General features: G+C 40.7%; 1 long non-coding RNA gene across 1 annotated transcript in view; it reads left to right on the plus strand.

The window, feature by feature from the left end:
- The first annotated feature begins 6,253 nt into the window (after positions 1–6,253).
- LOC142775921 (uncharacterized) overlaps positions 6,254–21,956 on the plus strand; it is a 32,241-nt gene continuing 16,538 nt past the window's right edge. Inside the window, exon 1 of the long non-coding RNA XR_012887150.1 lies at positions 6,254–6,630. This is a non-coding gene — a long non-coding RNA (uncharacterized LOC142775921). The remainder of the gene's footprint in view (positions 6,631–21,956) is intronic.

The following is a 21,956-nucleotide window of genomic DNA, read 5'->3' on the forward strand; positions in this document are numbered from 1 at the left end:
AAATTTTGCAGATATAACGTGGCAATGGAAAGCACAAGACCGAGTTGATTGGCGGATCATGGGAGAGGTCTTTGACCTACAGTGGACATGGTCATGCTGATGATGATGAGTGTTGGCTTTTTCGTGCTAGCCGTAGCATTGAATTACTAAGATCTCGCATCGGCGTGATCATGCACAAGTGCTGGGTGTTTTGTGTATACGTTACTTCTCAATGAGATTGTCGTCTCTGTTGCACTGTACTGACAACACCATTGTCACACAGGCTCTTGTTTGCTATGTTGTACCCTTTTATATCGCAGTTGGACTGACGGCTGCACCGCATTTGATCCGGATTAGTTTGGGCAGTTAGCAGTGACTAATATCAATGTCACTCGAATACTTTTGATAGAGATTGACAAATCTGGCGCTTCTGCGTAGTATTGCCTAATCCGGGTAGAGTTTTGCGCAGATGCCCTGATTGTGATCAAAAGTGCCCTTGTGACACCGGTATGATCACACGCACGAATGCTCAAACCCTTCAGTTCTGTGCGCTCTTGTGGTCTCTACCTCCTTGGCTGCCGATGAGCATGCAAAAAAAAAAAAAAAGGTCTACTACATATACAAAGCTATTGTATCAAAATTATGCAGAAAAGGTGCATCATATTGGGTAATTTTGTAATAATGGGACGTCTGCAAAGAAGCACATGTAAATGTTTGGTCTTGCTAAATCAAATTATGTATCACAAGAGAAATTGAAGGACTTTTCATTCTTGAAAAAGTAATGTCATTGTGAGTTTTATTACAGATTTTCCTGTAAAAGGATATGATGTTTACTTCACTATGAGATTAACACATTTGTCTATGCGTAGCAGTCAGTGCATGTTCCAAGATTTTGGTGTACGTTGGTGCATGTGTGCAATATTAAATAACATCGAGTTACATTTTTTGGCACATCTATATTATGAATAACTTCATTTCTTGAGATAGGCACTATGATAAAGCAATGGTCCTTACATTGAAGAAAATTTTTCGAAATTTTGTTTAGTCTTGAAAAAGACAAGTCCACTTAACAAAATGTTGGCTTCAGCATCCACCCTCTGCTTACAAATATTTTATGACACCTTACTGCATAACTTTTATTAAAAATTACTATTAAAATTTCATCTAGTGTAACCCGATCTTACAAAGTTTTCAGTATAACCAATTTCCATTCACCAGCAAGTATCCATAGGGTGCAACATTGTCGTCGACCTGATTTAGGAAACTAATTTGGCACCAAATCTGATTTAAAGAAGTTTTTTTCTAAAATGACTCAGTAAAAAAAAGCAATGCTTTTGTTTTAATTTTGTGTGCAACAGATTTGAGCATGCTCTCTGGCACTATCACATTGAAATATTCATGTGCCCTAGCTTCACTTTTATGGAGCTGCATGCTGTGTCCTGGCCCAGAAGAACAATGGATGCAGCCTTCGGTAGTGCTCTTACGTTCCAGATAGTGGCAGAGGCGATGGTGGTTGCTGTTTTGCTGTTTTGTTTCATGGTTTATATGAGAGAAGGCACTGATCACCCCTAGCCTTTTTCTAGCTTGGTCTCCTCGCACAATCACTGCAGTCATTCTCTTTGTCACTGCATATTGGTGACTTGTCGTAGCCTCATGTCTCACTGGCCTGCATCACCCAGACTTGGTGTCCCTCTTGTATGTTAAATTTGCCTTTACAAATTTTCGAGACATAAAGGTCAGACTAGAAGTACCCTTTGCTAGGGTAGTTGGTTCATGTTCATGTACAAACCTTAAGGATATGCCTGTTTTTCATGATATAATGAGGAAAGGGGTCAAGGGGAGTGCAAAGTTTTGACCATTTATTCATCATGTCCTGCATTTAAATTTATAGGAATAGACATGCACAGCAAGTTAGGCAAACATTGCGTGCATACTTAATAATCACAATCTGTGGACTTCCTTTCTATCTGCAAGAGAGACAATGTATCACTGATACAGTGAACCTCGTAATTTTATATAGAATGACTCCACTCATTCTCGAGTAGCTGTTTCCTTGCTTCTGCTGATAATCTGAACCTTATTCAGGCATGGCTCACACTCATGAGAATCGCAAGGCATCAGCGGATGGGCCCTATCTTTATCTTTCAACGAAAGCTCATGTTTCTAAGCATACTCATCCACGTATATTCTCGCCAGGCCAACATTCTTCTTTTTCCACAGGATAGCAGAAATTCATTAACAACACCATTGACACATTTTGTATACTACTTGGCGTGCCTCTTGCCATACTCACCTTTGTTGCTTCCATCAGATAGTATACTAGTATACATGGTAAAGCTGAAAAGCTGAGACGGCTTTTGTGGCACAGGAAAAACAATCGGCATGCCAGGTCTGTTTGCAATCATTTTTAGGTTGTGTGCAGCTCAGTGCATGTACGGTATGGCCTCGGGTCTCGCTGTTCTGCGCTCTTGCTCATACCTAGAGATTTTCGAAACCTCCCCCTAATTTAAATGTTGGTGCAACATAAGAAAAATTATTACGGTCAAGCATAAGAAATTCCACAACACAGGAGCGACACAAGAGTCTATGCAAATGCCTTGTCTTTGAATATCGCCCCGCCGCAGTGGTCTAGTAGTTAAGGTACTCGGCTGCTGACCCCCAGGTCGCGGGATCAAATCCCGGCTGCGCTGGCTGCATTTCTGCTGGAGGCGGAAATGTCGTAGGCTCATGTGCTTAGATTCGGGTGCACATTGAAGAACCCCACGTGGTCGAAATTTCCGCATAATCATATAGTGGTTTTGAGACATGAAACCCTACATATCAATCAATCTTTAAATATAAAAATCTCTCTTAAAATTAATGAAGGTGACTTTAACATAAAACTTGAGAAGGGCCATAAAAGCTTATACTGCCCTGCCCATCGCATTCTTGAAGGCATCCACACCACTCTTGTTTATGCAGCTTCTTATGCAGGAAAACAATTCACCGTGCAGGACAAAATAAGATAGGTTCTTGACATCAAGCGAGAACAGGTATTCTATCAAAGAATTCTTTGAAGGAAGTGGATGATGCATGGAAAATTCTCAGTTTGCAATGTATTTTTTATGACAACCAAGTTCAGCTGCTTCATTAAAAACTGACTAATCACATTCTGCGTGATACCACAATCACGCACAATTGTCCTAAAAGAAACATTCGGCTTATGTGTCTTGGCCATAAAAAAATATAGAAAGGGTGTTTTTGCTAGCTGCAATAGACTGTGATAGTCCTTGTGCAGAGCCACTACCTTGTTTTTCTAAACTCTTGTTTAGATGCTTTTAACTTGACGAAGTTCCTGTAGACTGCCTGTCCTGCCTTGAAGTTGCACAAATCTACATTCATTGCCACGGAGCCACTACTTTTAATGCACTTGAAGAATGACACAACGCCCGCCATAGGATCCTTCCAGGGGCGTAGCCAGGGGGTGACACACGTGGTCTGTGTCCTCCTCCCCCCAAATTTTTTTCGTCATGTTATAGAGAGCAAAAAATTACCATTTCAACGGGGTGCCCTCTCTAAAATCAAGGAGGTGCCCCCCTCCGAAAAAAATTTCTTGCTACGCGCCTGGATCCTTTCGATGAAGAATAGGTTTTTCTCTTGTTCTGTCTAAAGCTTAGACACTGTCTTGTAAGCAATGGTCCCTAACTGCTACATCGACTTTTCTGGCAACTCATCGGTTCAATTCCAGTAATTAGTAAGCCAGCAAAAGAGGTTCGTGGCTAAATTTTGGGCCTTTGTTGAGTACATAGCGTTTACTTTCTGCAGTGTGAACATTTCCCAGCCCAGTGAGGGCTTCTCCGGTCAAGGTAGCCGGCTTCTTGGGGATGAAACAACGGGCATTCCTCAGCTTCAGGTTCCACTTTGCTTCAGTGATGTGGGCTGCTGAACGCTTGGTATCAAGAAACTTCTTGAGTGCCAGCCACTCCAGGTCCAAACTGAAGAAAAGTGCACAAAGCAGGTAAACAAAAGCACACGTGCTGCCATTAATTATGATTTCACATACTTTTGTAACATGACCAAATGAAGCCGTGGCTGCCCCTAAAAGGGCACTCACTTCTTGTGAAACATGGCCTTTCTGGCAAGTTATGCCTTCATTTGATTGTGTTAGAGAGTATGTAAAATTTTAAAATCCGAATTTTGGTTGCAGGTGTGCTTATTTTTTTACCTCCTTCATGCCCTATGCTTTAGTTTGTTGCTGGAGTGGCTGGCTCTGAAGACGTTTTGCAATGCCAACTGTGTCATACTTCACTAGGCACAATAACAAGTGCCTGGTCAGGCATGTATTATCTGTCGAAACAAGTCAACTTTCAGAATCCACATGCTGAAAGTGCCTTGAGGGAGCATGCATCTTTGGTTAAACTGGCACACCTTTTTAACATAGTCACTTTCATGCAAAGCAGCTCAGCATGTCTATTAGGTCACGTGTGCTCCTTGGCACACCATGTCAGAGCCCGCAACTGCTGCAAGCTAAAATTCTATCTAGCCCTCTTTGTTCTCTAATCAGCTTTGCTTTTTTAGTATCTCTATGTTATGCCAACTGTTTTCTGTTTGTATGTTGCAGAGTTCTTGACTTGTACCGCACTTTTTTTTGCTATCATCCAAGCTTCCACACCAAATGTTAGCACTGGCAGCATACAAGAGTTCACCACTTTCCGCTTTACGGATAGTTTTGAATTGCCTGTCATGATCTTGGAATGTCTGTCAGTAATGCTCCAGCCCATCCATATTTTTTGATGAATTTATTTTTTATGAGTAGTATAGTGTCTTGTCAATATCTGACTTAAATACACATATTGTAAGGATTCTAGTGTGCCATTGCCGGTTGCAAACTCTTGCTTTCTTGTTTGGTCTACTAACATTTTATCCTTGTTTTTTACTTATCTATCTTTAACCTTACTTGAATACTTTCTCGGTTTAGACCCTCAGTTCATTGTAGTTCATTGGCATCACTGCTGACAAAAAGACATCATCTGCGTAAGTACCCAGATATTCTCTGTAAATCTTTATTCGTGCTTCTTATCAACATGGTGGCTTAAAGGCTTCTGCTAAGCATGCTGTATATTTTGCTCAGATGTTGTCTCCTTGCCAGATCTACTTCACGAATAGAATTTTTCGGCTCTGCTGTGGACTCTGTAGTTGTTGGCTAGGGTATTCATATATGCTTTGTGCACTAGCTGCTTGACAACACAATGCCTCGAAAACTACTTGTATCTCTACCAAGTCAAATGCATTTTTGTAGTCTGTGAAAGCCAAGTAAATGAGTCGGTTCTGTTTTGCACATTTTCAGTTTGACAGTGCTTGGCTATGATCCACAGTGGGACATCTGTTGATCTGTGTATAATTCTTTAAACTTTTGATGTCTTCTTTTTTCTGTCTTCTTTTTTTTCTATGGTTTTTGTGTTTTTACAATTTGGTGGCACATTTGATTCGCCAGTACGTGATGAATTGTGCAGAAAGTGTCACAAGCTTGTTAAACACGAGATCTCCTTCATCGTTGATCCAGTCAACAATCTCACTGCATAATTTTTTGTGGGTCATATTTTGAGGACTCTATTTCATTCTGTCAGGGTAGGGTATCTCACCAGATTCACTCCTGGTTAGGCTTCTGATTTTCTGTTTCTTTCTGTCTAACTTTGTTTACATTTACTCATAGAAATCAAGTGTTTTTTTTTTTTTTACTTTGGCTTCTTTTTCGGTATAGCTATAGTTGGTCTTCTGCCTCCTTTACTATGTTGCTGAAACTGCTGATAACATGAACCTACTTGTCTTTTAGAGTGTGCATTCTTAAGAAGTTTTCTGTTGTCATGCTGTGTCTTTTATTTCAATTCTTAATCTAATTCTTTGGTGCTATAATTCCTTATGTCGCCAGTTTTCTTTTGTTAATCAGCACTTTTAGCTCAATGAATTCATGGAGTGGGTAGCTTTTGTGGGTTGTCATTTCGTTTTTAGGTTTTCTTTTGTGATTTGGGACAGTTTGCTCACTCCTTGTTTTAGTGCTTTAACCAACCTGCAGTTGTGTTTTAGGAATCACTGTAGTTATAGTTTTGTTCATTTCCTCTATGTCATAATTTTTCTTTTGTTCTAAGGCCTCGTGGATGGGTATTCTAAGTAAATGCTGAGCTTAGGCGAGACTGTGGCTCTGCTCCATTTTGAGAGGAGCCTTGCAAGTTTTCAGCAAATTATACAAAAAATTACATTTTTAGGTTTTTTAACCACATTCAGTTTTGGCGGGCTTGCTGCTGATGATGACTATGGGATTCAAGCATGTGAAGAGATAATTTTTCGTCAAAGATTTTAAATGAAAAGTTAAAAACGAAAATTCATTAAAAACAAAATGCCGGTCATCGCTGCTGTAGCCAAGGTGGTAGCTACGTTGAATTTTGCTCGCAACAACCTTGGCTCACGTTGGCTCATTGGCGCTGCGTCTCTTTCCTGAGAAAGGGAGAGAAAGTGTCATGGCAGCTTCCGGTTTCGTCGTTGGACCAGTGCGAAATTCAAGCTACATGTTTAGTTGCCGAAAGCACTCTTCATCGCGATAAAACTACTCTTCAGTGACGACAGTGATGAAGACAAATGTTCACAGCTTGATAGTGCACGTTGTTTCAAGGGCGGGTAAGCTGTCAATCTCTAACTAATCTCCGAATGAATGTGCCTTTTCACCATAAATATCGTGGCAGTGGTGGTAATACCATTCTGTGTTAAACTTGCCACAATTCGAAAATGTTTTCGCTGCACAAGTTGCTCGGTTTGTACAGCCGCCTGATAAGATTATTGTAGAGGCTAATACAGGTCTTGACAATAAAAGTAGGACTTTCATTGTTTACTTCCACCGTACGGGTTTTTGAGTATTTTTTCGCACTATGTGTACTCTTGATGTCTGTATATTGGTGCGTGTAATTTAAACTGGCTGCCGGCTATAGGATCATGTGTCACTCTTCTGCCGTGTCCGATCTGCAACGGGAGCGTTTCAACCAGGTGAAATTGGTTGCACTGACGGTGAGTGACAGACGGTTGGATGGATGAATGGATGCTACGAGTGAAGTGCTCAGTGCGGGATAACAAATTAGGGTGATACGTCACATTTGGCCTACTTTTCAAATAGTTACGCTATTTGAAATAATAAACCACCGAAAAAAATTGCAGATGAGCATCGGCGAGGAGGGAGGGGGATGTTTTTAACTTTTGCCCAGGAATGAACGCTTCATTAGATTGCCAGCAGTCATGCCTCCGGCACTTGACATGCTGATAATAAAATAAAAAGACACAATTACTAAATAGCCTAATTTCCGTGCTATAATGTAAAATAACAGACCAAGTAATAGGACAGAAAATAAGCAATGAAGAGCAATTGTTGGTTCACTAACTCAGTCAAATGATTGCTCTGTAGTATACTTGTAGTGCACATGAGAAATCAAGACGATCTGTGCATTGAAGATCTAGCAAAGTACAGACAAAAATGAGCTAATATTGCAAGGATTATACAAGGCAATAGCAATTTTTTTATTATTTTTTAATCAGAAGCATCATGTTATAAAACTAAAAAAGGCAGAAGGTGAGGGGAAGGTGCAAGCTTAAAGAAATAAAAAATTTGTGAACGCGGTGTGTTGTTAGAGCCATTGTCTCAACATGCGAGCTTCTTGAAGGCTGCAACTGCTGACCTTATCTGAAGTATGTTGGGCAGATTTATCAAGATGAAGGAAACACACGTACACTTGGGCTAACGACCAGCAAATGAGCACAAACCATTTCAGATATGTTGTACCAACAATACCAAAGGTCAGCCCTTGCCTACCTTAGTTCATTTCGTATATTCTTCATACCCTCTCCAACCCAAAGAATGGCAGGCCACACGCAAAAACAGGGGCAGATAAAAAGGAGGAGCCAGCGTGTTTAATTGGGCGAGTCAAAAGCCCATGAAACAAAAAACGCCAGGCCTGCGCGGAAGGCACAGCACAGTCACAGCAAAAGCTAGAAGAGCGCCCTTTGAGAGCCCTTTCTAAACACTCATGTGGTAACTGTTGTAAGCACACTTGCTGAGTACCCAAATGGCATTAATAATATTATTTTTGGGTAGTAGGCCTGCACTCGCTATGCTATTCTTCGTCATTCTTCTGAGAAGTGTGGTATGCGCTAAACACTTGCAAGGAATTTTGTACCAATTGTTCAGGCAGTGGCTGCCGAAGATGAGGAATTATGGCTGAAGTGGGTATGCGCCATAGTTAATAGGGGAACAAAAAGCTTTTGTGATGGGTTGAGCGTTGGACGGCCCACCACTCGTTATGGTATTCACATTGTGTGATGACTGGTTGTTCTTTTGCTGTTTTAAAATGCTTTATAAGTCCTATTAAAGCAATTGCTTTCCTCACATCAAGCCTGCCTAAGGCAAGTTTGACAAGTCCCAACCACCAGTAGTAGAATACTGGGCTGGCACCCAGCGGACCCGGGTTCGAGCCCCACTGTATTATTGGTGCTAGGTCAAGCTTGCCTAAGGCAAGTTTGACAAGTTACAAGCACCGGCATAACTCAGTTGTAGTATACTCGGCCGGCACCCAGCGGACTCGGGTTTGAGCCCCACTGAGTAATTGGTGCTAGGTTTTCTTTTTTTTAAATTTCACGCGAGGTAGTTACGGACAGCGGCGGCGGCGTTGGACAACTGCGAGTGACTTGAGTTCTGATCTCATAACAGCTTTCGCTATCAAAGAAATGAGAAGCAGGAGGGAGCGGGGGTTTTGCAGGGAAGGGTAGAAAAGAAGAAGACATTTTGCTGAACTATCCTTGCTTCGAGGAAGCATCACCTGAGAATGGGGAATGGGGATAATGCTAGGTCAAGCTTGCCTAAGGCAAGTTTGACAAGTTACAAGCACCGGCATAACTCAGTTGTAGTATACTCGGCCGGCACCCAGCGGACTCGGGTTTGAGCCCCACTGAGTAATTGGTGCTAGGTTTTCTTTTTTTTAAATTTCACGCGAGGTAGTTACGGACAGCGGCGGCGGCGTTGGACAACTGCGAGTGACTTGAGTTCTGATCTCATAACAGCTTTCGCTGTCAGAGAAATGAGAAGCAGGAGGGAGCGGGGTTTTTGCAGGGAAGGGTAGAAAAGGAGAAGACATTTCGCTGAACTATCCTTGCTTCGAGGAAGCATCACCTGAGAATGGGGATAATTAGCCATAGAAATTGCTTGATGATTTTTATTAGTTTTTGTTGTGTATATGCTATATTAATTTAATTCAAGAGGCCTCTTTGAAACATTCATACTTGTTGGCTGGAATATATTATACTTGTGAATAAGGTCTATTTTAAGTAAGTTATTCACCATGTTATCTTGCACAGGAGGTCCCATTTCAATCTGTGACTACGGGACTTCCTTCTGTATATTCTTACGATGTACTTCTTCCTTTGTTTGATATGAAATAAATTATTATGATTCTGAAGGTGTGGCAATATTTTTTTGCCGGAAGGCTGACTATAGTATGTAAGGTTTAAGATCGTCGAATATGTGTCCTGCCGCTATAAAATTCTGCGCCATTGATTTCAGTAATTTATTTACCATGTCTGCATGATGTCCATTTATTCAAACATCAACAGGTAGTCCTGTTTGTGACAGTATGTATATTTAATCATGTTGATAATGTTTGAACTAGTGCAGGTAAAACTAGATTTTATATTATGTACATAAATCGCTTCTGATGCTTTTAACTCTAATATAATCTTGAAGGTGTTTACAGGTCTTATATCTTGGATGACAACTCGGTACTATGTGGACAAAAAAATGCTGGTTCACTTTTGCATTCACTAACATGTCCTTAAAATTCCTATTGCTGTGATACATGACCTTTGGCACTTTGCGGAATGCTTTTATAAGGTGCTCGTTGCTTGTTAATGCTGGGTAATACTTGCGAATAATATTATTAAAGTTTGAAAGTGCATTTCGGTATTTGATTGTGAAGGCTAATGGCTGGTTAGGCTGTGCTATGGGGCATGTTCGGCTAGCGATGATATTATAATTTGCAAGCTTCATTGTAGACCCTGTTCAGAGTGTTGTGCGGGTCATTTCTCTCAACAGATGTTTTTTTTGTGTTGCTTAATTGGTGAGCATAGGCATCGTTGTCGCTACAGAACCTTTATAAATGCTTTACCTATCTGACGAATATTTCTTGTTTGCAGTGTCATGGGTGATGACTTGTGTAATCTATGGATTATAGCTGGATATTTGTTGGCTTTATGAAGAGCATAACCTTTGATTTCTCTGTTTTAATAGGAACTGTCATACCTAGGAAGTTAATTTTGCTTAAAAGATGATGCATGATAAGTTTACAACTAGGGTAAAACTTGTTACAATTGCGATTTAATGCATTTAGGGCACTTATGCTGTATTCACTTGCTTACCACGGTGGTGTAGCGGTTACGATGCACAGCTGCTGATCCGAAGGTCGCAGGTTCGATCCTGGTTGCTGCAATCACATTTTGATGTAAGTGAAATGCTAGAGGCCCGTGAGTGTGCTACGCCAGTGAATGTTAAAGGGCCCCAGGTGGTTGAAATTTCTGGAGCCCTCCACTTCGCAGCCCTCATAATCATATTGTGGTTTTGCGACGTTAAACCCCAAATATTATTAGTATGCTGTGTTCAGATAAAATAAATATATCATATGTATAGCAGATATAGTTGAAAAGCATTACCAGAGACTATTTCTAAAGCTCTTGATTCTAACAGTCTCATAAAAATGTTGGCGCGTATTTGTGCTAAAGGGATTTCCATACTTCTGCCAAAAACTTGTTGGATGAATGCAATTAAAAATAATTAGGTTTGAGGGCTAATTTTAGTCATGGGTGGCAAGCTTCAAGATTATGTGTTTGCTTGCTATGAGTGACTTTACTGCTTCAATTTCTTCAGTGATAAGCATATTCATATATAAGATACAGACATTACCAGGATGGCCTGATCAAAGAGTGTGTTTGATTAGTTGAATTTATTATTTGAAGAAAATGAAGTACATCTTGAACAAAGGATGGAAGGCTGGATGGTATATTAGGTAAACCATCAATTTAGAAGTTGGGATAGCAGCTCAGTAGGTTATTGTTGTTGGATAGTATGGAACTGCCTGGTATTTTCATGCTGAGCAATTCAGCTATGGATACATCATGAATCTTGAAGAATAAGGCAGAAGCAGCCTGCTTGCATGTTTTTAGGCACCAAGAAGCAGTATTCGGAAGGTGTGATCAATTCCTTATCTAGAAAAGCCATTATATGTTGTATGCTCCTACTATATTCTTGGGTCGGATTGGAGGTTAGTTTCGGTAGCAGGTGTTGTTGCCTGTTTACTTTGTTTTTGTATTTTTCAATGTGCCAAACTACTGTACTGCCACCCTTGTTTTAGTCCCACAGAGTGACATACTGGTTCACAGGTTCACAGACTGATACATGTAAGGTCAGCAAAATTGCAACATGTGTATGTATGAGAAATGCTGAGGGTCCATTGTGAAGTTGAGAGATGGTGGTCAGCTGTAGCTGTGCCAGAATTACAGAAAGAAGCTTTGGGCCATCATTAGTATTAACATTCGATTCTTTGTAAAAACATGCGTAGCTTGAGACAAGAAGGCTAAGAGTATAGCTGTGCAATGAGTTGTCACAGGGAAACATTCAGCCTTTGTTTATTTCTGATTCAAATCAGATGCAAGATTTGGAGTCACAGCTGGCTGGATTCACCAGGGGATAGAGTAAGCGGTTCACTTTGCGATGTAGGTGGCCATACTTATAGATTGTGAAATAGGAATACTTCTGCATTTGTGAAGGTCTTTTTAAGGCAGCTCGTCAGATCATTCAGAGATGACAGCCTTGAGAGGGCATGGTAGTCAGTGACCGAAAACTGTTGGCAGTACAGCTGGGTATAAATTTCACTATGGCCCATACAAGAGCAGAACACTCCCTCTCAGTAATGAAGCAGTTCCACTGGAATTTTGAAAAGAGACGGCTGACATTAGCTCTCATGTGGCTGTGCCCATGCTGCTGTTGTGCCAACCTATGCATCAACTTATGCTCTGTTCATTTGCATCAGCGAAGACATTCTTAGAAGGGAAGTCATCAAAGTGAGCTAGAATGGATCAGGATGCAAGCTGCATGATCACTATAGTCAAAGCTGAAGCTTGTGATAGTCCCAGTATAAGGGTCATTCTATGCCAAATCATCCAGCGTTTTTCTGACCATCATGAATATGGCTAAAAAAATTACACATGTTTCTCGAAGTTCGAAACTTGCCCTGGTTATTTATTTTCATTGTCAAAAATTTTTCTTCCTTGTAGTTTGGTGCTGGCTGAGGCAGAGGGCATCAAACAACAGTTTTTTTCAGATGTTTTTCGAATGCACTCAATAAAATGCTATTTGCAGCAAGGTAATTAGGTGGTCTAACTGTAAAAATTTATGAATATGAATTGTTCGAGGGCACGAGCAATATTGAATAAAATTGCCAAACTTGAGATTTCTTTTGGGGAATATGGCAAGCTTAAAGAACACAAATAAATTATGTGCTGGTGGCCTGTTTGACATGGTACAATAGTTGAAAATAATTTAGACCCAGAAGTTATAGCAGATAGCCTGAAAAAAAAATTGCAAATGCCACTTTTTTTTGAAAAAAAAAAAACTTCCCTCACTGTAAAAAACTTGCATTGGTGGTCGGACTAAAAATATGCACAATATCTCATTTGAAAGCCTAACGTATTAGGTAAAAATAAATGAAGCTTTCAGAGGGTATTATTTTTTAAGCTTGAGAAATATTTTTTGAAATTATGTGTCTCCATCACTTTTTCGCTTTCATAACCCAAGTGGCATAATGCACTCGCAAGGGCAACCTTCAGCAGAAGCCCACTGACCTGGTATGCGAATGGCAAACTTGGTGCTATATATGAAGCAACCAAAAAGGAAATAGAGTTATCATCTGCGTTTTATTGCCAACAGAGGTGCGCTACAAGGAATGTGGCCAGGATGCAGAGACCATGAGTAGCGAAGCAAAATTATTTTTGGGGTGGCAGTGATGTGTGAGGGTGGAGGTGATTTCGGTCATACTTTATGTACGCCCGTATGTGTGCGCATATGTATGCATCCCAGATGAGGCATCAAGCCGTTAAAAATTATACAGTATATAATATTATGTTACGCTCAACATAGGTAAACAAGACTGTCGGCTCGGTTACCAGTTCTTAATATAAAGTTGTTTTTCACTCATGTAGTCATGTCTGCATGAGTACCCTGCTTCCTGAGACCTGACACTGAGGTCTCAGGGAGCAGGGTACTCTTCTGAAAGCCGGAAAAAAATGAAGCATTTGTATTATAATTGCGTTTATCAGTGTACTGTGTCAATGATACTGGTGTGCGATAAGACTTATGTATAATTGGGCAGCACACAAAAGGAAACACGCACGAGAAGGAAACAGGACAAGCACTGGAAGCACTTGTCCTGTTTCTTTCTCTTGTGTGTTTCTTTTGTGAGCTGCCCAATTCTGGATAAGTTCTAACTCGCCCACCTTTCAGTTCTACTACAAAGACTTGTATACTGAGTATGAATAAATATCTTTATTAAGATTATATAACACACCTGCATTTGTAAAACTCACCAGAAAAGTAGAATTTGTGACTTTAAATCACTGAAGTTGGATGGTTCATCTGAAAGTCACCACACTGACCCCATTCCTTGTATGGCATCTCTGTTAGCTATGGAACGCAGATAATAACTCAATTTTTTTTTCTCGGTTGCCTTATAGATAGCACCAAGCCAGGGGCGGCGCCAGGATGTTTTTACTGGGGGGGCAACCACGAAAAGTGAGTTCCTCCGGGGGGGCAAGCTAGCTCTGCTCCTACTAGGTTTTCAATATATGCTTCCGGGCACTTGGGTGGGCATAGGGGGGGCAGGCGAGAATTTTGGGGGGGGCTCCAGCCCACCCTTGCCCCCCCCTGGCGCCGCCCCTGCACCAAGCTTGCCATCAGCATACCAGGTCGGTCGGCTTCTGCTGAAGATTGCCCTAGCGAGTACGTCATGCCGCTTTGGTTACGTAGGTGAAAAATAGGTAGAGATACATAATTTCAAAAATATTACTGAACTTTAAAAACTAATATCCTCTAGTAACTTTTCTGGAACTAGCAATAGTTTCAGAAGATCTTGTTAAAAAATGGTGAGACTATAAACAGAGGCTAACAGAAATGTGATGATCATAGGCGAAATTAGCCATCGCCTGAACCTTCGTGGGGACTTGTCTAATGAGTGGTGCATAAACAAGGCACCCAAGAAATGTCATTTCAAGGTGTCCGAAAGTTGCACTTGAAGGAATTTAACAGCTGACCAGCGCTCTGGAACACATCGATAACTACTGACAGATGCACAAAGTGGCTCTAAATGGTAGATGAGAACATATGTTGGTTTTGGGATGTTAAACCCCACATATCAATCAATCACCACAACATTGTCAAGTTAGCATAAGCTGGTTGATCATGTTAAGCTGCAAAGAAGGCTGTCCACCATAAGTTAAACCTTTGGGGGTGCATTGCACAAACCAAATGGCATAGAAGTGATATAAGAGACCATCTGATGTAACAAAGGCAACTTTCTGTTTATCGTTGTCATCCAATATTATTTGCCATTAAATGGAACCAATGTCGACGGAGGAAAAATAATTAGCTTTGAATAAAAGAATATCATTGGATAGAAACTGATAGAGGTGTACTTAACCAGGCACCGCTGAAGAATGACATTCGATATTCCATCTGAACATCCTGACAATTAGTCTGAACATTGAGTAACAAAAAAGGGGGCCTTAGAAAGTTATGAAAATCCATAAATATGGTGTGAATTAATATTCATGCATGCTGGACTGTACTGAGAAACACGCAATTGCAATAGTGATTGATGGGGTTGGCCCTTTGTCTTGTTTCGCTGACTGTGTGGCTGTCCATCTTTGTAATTGTTTTTCGAGTACCTCAAGAACCGGTTAACAGCAATATTTCAAAAAGACTATAAACTGACACTGGAAGTACTTCACCTCATTTTCAAATAACTGAGGTGTAAACTGGGGCATAAGTAGATTAGTTTTTTTCTTTCTGATGCATTTTAAGTTGCAGTAAAAAGTATACATAGGTTGTTTCTTTTGCTGGAAACACATTCTTTTTGCAGAAATTTATCAATGCAGTAATATATGACAGTTTTAACTTCACACACATTAGTTTCATAATCAACATGAGGATATAAATCTGAGACACCATTTTTAGCAGAGGCTATGTAACTAAGCACTAAAATTTATAAAGACCAGATCGAGTGTGAAACGGGCATTACCAACTGTTGTGGTACAATTAGCAGCAGTGTGTATAAAATCTTGCATTTAAGCAATGTTAGAAAGCAGGTTCAGAGTTATGTCATATGTGAAATCGGAAATGTGCCAATCTTAATTTAGCAAATTGAGATCACCCTCATGAATTTGACAGTTGCCCTCAAAAGAAAGCTCAAGTTCCAATCATCTCCACTTATGTGGTTGGCGGGAAGTGTATGAGGCATATTTATGCACGCACTAAGATAAGAAGTTTTTGCCTTGAGGATGGCATAACCATATTTCTAAGAGTTGGCTCTAGTGTAACCCCCTGTGTGGGGACATTTTGTTGTCTTTAAAAGGGTAAATGTGGTCATAACTTATGAAAGAACAGGAATTGATCGAGAGCTTATTTTTTGTTAGGCACAATGCATAATCAAAAACTACAGATAATGTCTCCTATGCCTTCCTTGGCTTCATTGGGTAATATATAAATTATGCATCATATTGCACTGACAGATGGTTGAGCAATAGTGTTTTGATGAAATGCGCATCAGTGACATTGGTACGTTTCATACTCTGCCAAATTACCGGCAAAACGTATCGGCCAGTTTTCCTGTGAAAGCAATGGATCTGACAGCTAGAAGTGCTGATGTACATAGAAGGGAGCCATTAGCCCAAGGCGTTAAGAGACTCACGGCAAGTGGAGCTTACTAGCGGATAGACAGAAGCACTTTGGTGATTTCCTCATGGATGAGCTTTTAAATGATCGAAAACAAAGATTGGGCAGCCCCATGGATATGGGAAAATGGTGAGAGGTAGCAAGCCACCTCATGAATGAAGGCCTTGATTTGAATTGTGAAATCTGCTAATATTATAGCCAAAAGCAACCACAAGGGCTGAAACCCTTCCAAGGCGGGACATGGTTTGGAAAGCTAGTTATTGTTGTGAATGTAATTTGTAAGAACTTTGGCAGCAGTATTCTTGAGACTCCTAAAAGGCATCGCCTTCAATGACCCACAGAATTTTAATGACGTTTTCTTCTTTGATCATTGTTTCAATCAGATAGTTGTAGTGATTTATGATTTCTTTTTTGTAAGTCATAAAGTTTTCTCCACGGTGTTGTGCTCATTGCCAGATACTATGTTTGGCATATAGCCTTCTAAGGAAGGCTAGCCAAGAACGTCCTTCAAAAGCTAAAGCACTGACAGTTGGGCAAGTTGGTACTGCTTCATCGTTCACTGTGCAACACTGGACACAGATGAGAATATTGAACCGAGATAAGCGCAAACTCAAAACTGGTTTATTAGAATCAAAAAATTTAATACGTCATTCATTGTACAGACACTCTAGTTGCATGTGTGGTATTCTGAGCTTCAAGTTGTGGCAACAAGCCACACCTGCACGCATGAATGATCCAGGCAGAATATACGAACAATGGTGCCACATTGCTGACCAAACCACTGAGATTATATGGAATTCTCTGCTCCATAAGATGCCAAGAATAAAAGAGCAGAAAATTGCAGACAGAAGGTGCTTTTTTTGGGTGATCACAGCATTGAAGCCGAGCACGTCCAGTTGCCCAAGCGAGGCTCAATGCAGTGAATTGGTGAAACCTGAGTACCTTGGAAATTTCACTCTGTGGATAAGCAGGCATACTGTGATTTACTTACAAAAAAACATGGCAGAGGAGTTAAATCCAAGTCCTGTTCTGCCGGATGGGTTGATGTGATGTCTCATAACTGACATCAAGAAGCAGTGAGTTTCTATTTATTGATGAATTTCTTTGCAGGTAGCAAGCTAAGAAAGGTGGCGGCTTGGGCTAGTCGGTATGTGAAAATTGCTATAGCACGAACTCAGGACAAGGATAACCGGTACGCAAAGACAAGTGTTAACAAGAGCAAGTTAATTCTGTAAGACAAGGAAGGATGTTTTGTTCTGTTATCGGAGAGCCTGTTTTCTGATGTTGAATTTTAGTGGCAGAGTCAGAGCAGGCGATAGACTCTGTGAGCGAGTACTGGACTCTGGCATAGAGCAACGACTCTGAATCCGCGATTGGCACACAATCTGCACTGCCGGAGCAAGAAGGAAGCGGAAGTCCTTGAGCTGCCCAGAGTATGTTGCGTGTAGTTATTTCATTCCACTAATTTTGCTGGCGAATCCTGTTGATACACTGCTTGTTAGTAGTTTCAGTGTGGGTAACACGATCTAATGAACTACTTGCACAGGAATTGGTGCTTTCTGACTCGGAGATGTCACTTTAGAGCAGAGGAAGCAATTCTGCATGATCTGTGCAGACGCCCATTTTGTCCGCAATTGCTGCCAAAACACGCAACAGCGAAGGCGTCCCCAAGTGTGAAGGTGTTAAAGCGAATGCAGCACGCAAAGTTGCGGTCCACTTCGCCGATTTTGGTGGAGCAACTTTTCTTGCTCCTCGGAGCTCTAAATCCACTCTGACTTTCTAATTGGAACACTTCACCCCCGCCCTCACTCTGCCATTGGAGCACACTTGTTTTAAAAGAAGCAGAAAAACTTCTTCCAACTCTGCCATTGGAATTCAACATAAAAAGGCTGATGATGCATTCAAGAACTTTGCTACAATATCAACACAAACAGCAAAGTCAAAAAGAATGCAGTCATATCTGGGTCTAGACAAAGTTCGGTCAGGCATTAGGAAAGTGCAAAACAGAGGCAAGTTTTCATGCAGTAGTGTCGACATGGAACACCTGGCTTGAGTTTCTCCAGTGTCAACTTTCTGCCATCAAGATAGATGACCCATACCAGATCTTGAACTTGCAGTCCCTGGTTGATCTTCCATGTGACTACAATGCAGCAGATCTTTGTGTGGTGCCCACTGACATAAAGAGATCTCTAATCCTTGCTACATACAATGAATTACTAGTAGAAAGTGTAAAAGTGTATGTTACACAGCATAGAGATGAAATAGAGTACCATTTGTGTGGTGGGATAACGGTTGAGTTGTTTCTTATACTTATCACGTTTTAACTGCTGACGACGGTGGTAGATGTAGACAAGAATTTATATCTGCAGAAGGCAGCGGTTTGCATCAGGTCTGCCATGGCCCTTTCTCGGTGACATTTTTCTCAGCTGCGTCAACAGAAAAATTGCAGAACGCCTAGCAGAGACAGCTAAACACATTTTCCAGTATTTGGATGATCACCTAATGCTTGTGAGCAAGGATAACTACCACCAAAGGATCATTTTATAAGAGCAGACTGTTGGGCGAGTTGGAAATCTGCACTTGTGGTGTTTGTTTCTTCCTATGTCTGTTTTTTTACACAGTTTATATCCTATTAAAGATCACCAACGCGCTAAAGATTTTCTGAGAGAATTCATGTGGCCTAAAGTTCATAACAGACTTTTCACACAACAAAAAGCTTCAGTTATTAGATATCAGATTATTGTTTAAACCAGGACTTGTGTGCTAGCATTATAGTCCGCATACGAAGAAGCCCCTTCTGAATTAAGGGGCTGGTCTCATCTGGTTACACCACTATGTTTCAATTATGGTTTGCATCAAGTCAGTCTGTTTGTTCACAACATGGTGCTGTGACCACCCTCTCCTCATTGACAAGACCGCGATGCCAGAGCCCGAGCTGAGGACTACGAGGCAGTAGACGTGCCACCAGAAGTGGCAGCCGTGGAGCCGACAGCTACTGCCCAAGGAAAAAGTCATTGTTTCATTGTGAATGTAAGCCTGCATTTTGTTCACCATGAATCAAAATATCGTTTCGCAGAAGAGGAAAATGTGGAGGATGCAGATAACAAATCTTATCACAGAGGCAGAAAGAAAAATGAATGACTGAGAAGATGCAGACTCTCTAAGCATAAGTCTTAGCCAAATCAAGAGCATAACGGAGAGTTTGAAAGCAGATAATTTGCAAATAAAATAATTTATAACAGAAGAAACAGCAGCTAAGGAATTTGAGAGAGTAGAGAAATATGATATGAAGATTATTCCGGCAGTTTCAAAAATAGAGCCCAGCATCAGAAAGTTAAGAGTCACCGTGCATGAAAGTAACAAGAACTGAACCAACAGTGTCAGGAAATTAGCTTACAGATTGTTATGTGAAACTTCCAAAACTAGACATGTTCAGGCTTGGCGGCAACAAGCTGACATGGGAACGATTTTGGACGCACTTTGAAAGTAGGATTCATCTTCAACAGAACTTACCAGAAAGCCAAAAGTTCCACTACCCAATCTCTTTTCTTGACAGAAAGACAGCAGCTTTTATTGAGGGACTACAATACTCCAATGAGAATTACCAGAGAGCAGTTAAACTTTTGAGAGTAATTTGGCAATGAAGAACCTTTGAAAGAAATTCACATGAATGCATTGATAAAGTTGGAACCAGTTAGGAATCCAAAAGATGTGAAAGGTTTACGCAAACTTTGCCAGGCAGTGCAAGTGCAAACGAATGCATTGAAAGCGCTTGAAGTTGCAGTGCGTTTGTACGCTCCGATGCTTATGCTGATCTTAAAGGGTTGCACACTGCAAGAATTGTTCATTGAATACCACTGTTACGAGAAAAGAAGACAAGGTATGCGAGAGAGAACAGGAACTTCAGAAGCAGAAGGCAACATCAGTACTAGTGGAGATACACTAACAGGATTAATAATATTTTTGCAAGAACAAGTGAAGTTCAGAGCGTCGCTAGAAAGTTTTGAAGACGGTGAAAATAGACCTCGTAAAAAAAAAAGCCTGAAAGATGAAACTTCACAAGCAAGACTTCCACATTTCAGAGCTCTGTCACGAAAAGATATTGCTTTTGTAATCTAACCAATCATGGTACTGAATACTGTTGGAGGTCACTAAATATGACGACAAAAAGGAGAAGCTTTGAGAAGAAAACAGGTGCTTTAGGTGTGCAAGATCAAATCACAACGCAAGAGTTTGTACAGCCATGGCAGTTTGTAAACGTTGCAAAGCAAGACATGCAGCTGCCGTGCGCAGGCCAAAGGGCAGTGAAGGCAGCAAGCCTAAGGACAAAAGTGGGGAACGAAATGACAATATGGCTGTTAACAAATTGTCAAACCTGCTAGCATCTTCTAAACTGCAAGAAGAATGCCATCGTGTTCTATTGCAGGTGGCTATAGCATGGACAGAAGGTGAAGGTAAAGGAGCATACACAAGAATTTTATTCGACAGCAGAAGCCAAAGATCATTCATACAAACCAGTCTGTCATGAAGAGTTGGTTGCAAGCTACTAGGCAGAGAAAAGCTGACAGCTAGATCATTTGGAAGAAAAGAATGTGAAAGTGTTATGAACATTGTCGAAGTTGTACTGAAAGAAAATCCAGATGGGGAACCACTAGTAATGGAGGTTATTGAAATAGACATGATATCAAGAACGAGACTCCCTAGCACAAATGACAATTCAAAGTCCTGTATGAAGAAGACGGAAATGAAAATCACTGATGACAAGCATGAAAAACGTACAACGCAGAAAACTAGCTTACTCCTAGGCTCTGATTTCTACTGGGAGGCCATAACAAGACATGTGAAAAGACTAAATCAACACACGATGCTTGTAGAAAGCATTCTGGGTTGGATTGTACATGGACCACGCGGTGTAGAATCATACATTAGAGAAGCAAAATCAGTAATGGTTCTTCACTCTACAGAAAGACGGTTGTTATCTAAAAATTTTGGGAGCTCGAAAACACTGGAACAGCGAAAATGAAGAACAGTATGCATAGAGTTGACCATCTGTTTACATCATTTGAAAAGACGATTGAGAGGGATGGAGAGAGATACAAAGTAAGACTATCATTTAAAGGAGCAGTCAACATAGAAGACAAGGAAGTAGCAATTAGAAGACTGATGCAAATATCTAGAAGACTTCAGAAAGACTCGGTGCTAAGGAAAAATACAACAGTGTTATGAAAGAATACCTTACATCAGGAGTGGCAGAGCTGTGATGTTGGATGAATCGGAGTACGTTGCATAGTACATGCCACATCAAGCAATTATTAAAAAATATCGACTGACAACGAAAGTGAGGATAGTGTTTGATGCTTCGTTGTCAACGACACCAGGAATATCGTTGAATGAAAACCTAGAAGCTAAAAAAAACTTGAATCTAGACGTACTTGCACTGATAATGAACTTTTGCAAATACTCAGTTACAATGGCGACAGACATGGAAAAGACATATTTTAGATCGGTATTCACAAAGAAGATCGAGACGCTCTTCGTTTTTTGTGGTGGAGAAATGAACAGTGCTACTTAACTAAAAAGAACATCTTTGCATGGAGGATGACCAGGGTAACATTTGATACATTGCCAAGCAGTTTCTTGTTGGCAGCAACAATGCAGCATCACCTGAATCAAGAACATCACCTGAATCAAAAACAAAAAAATTTAATTTACATTGATGATGTCATGCTTGGAGCAATGCACGAGAATCATGGGAAAGGTTTATACCAGGACCCCAAAAAAATTTATGCCTAGCCAGAATGAACCTAAGGAAATGGACATCAAACAGTGAAGAGATGAGGAAACATTTTTTCGAGAATCGAGATGTCGTTCCTACAATATCAAGTGAAACCAACGTTCTAGGAATGACATGGAACACGGATGACGATACTTTGTTCTATCCTCTGAAAATATTGGTGACAGCAGAAGTGAA

Source organism: Rhipicephalus microplus, chromosome X (assembly GCF_043290135.1).
Source record: "Rhipicephalus microplus isolate Deutch F79 chromosome X, USDA_Rmic, whole genome shotgun sequence".
Taxonomy (NCBI): Eukaryota; Metazoa; Arthropoda; class Arachnida; order Ixodida; family Ixodidae; genus Rhipicephalus; species Rhipicephalus microplus.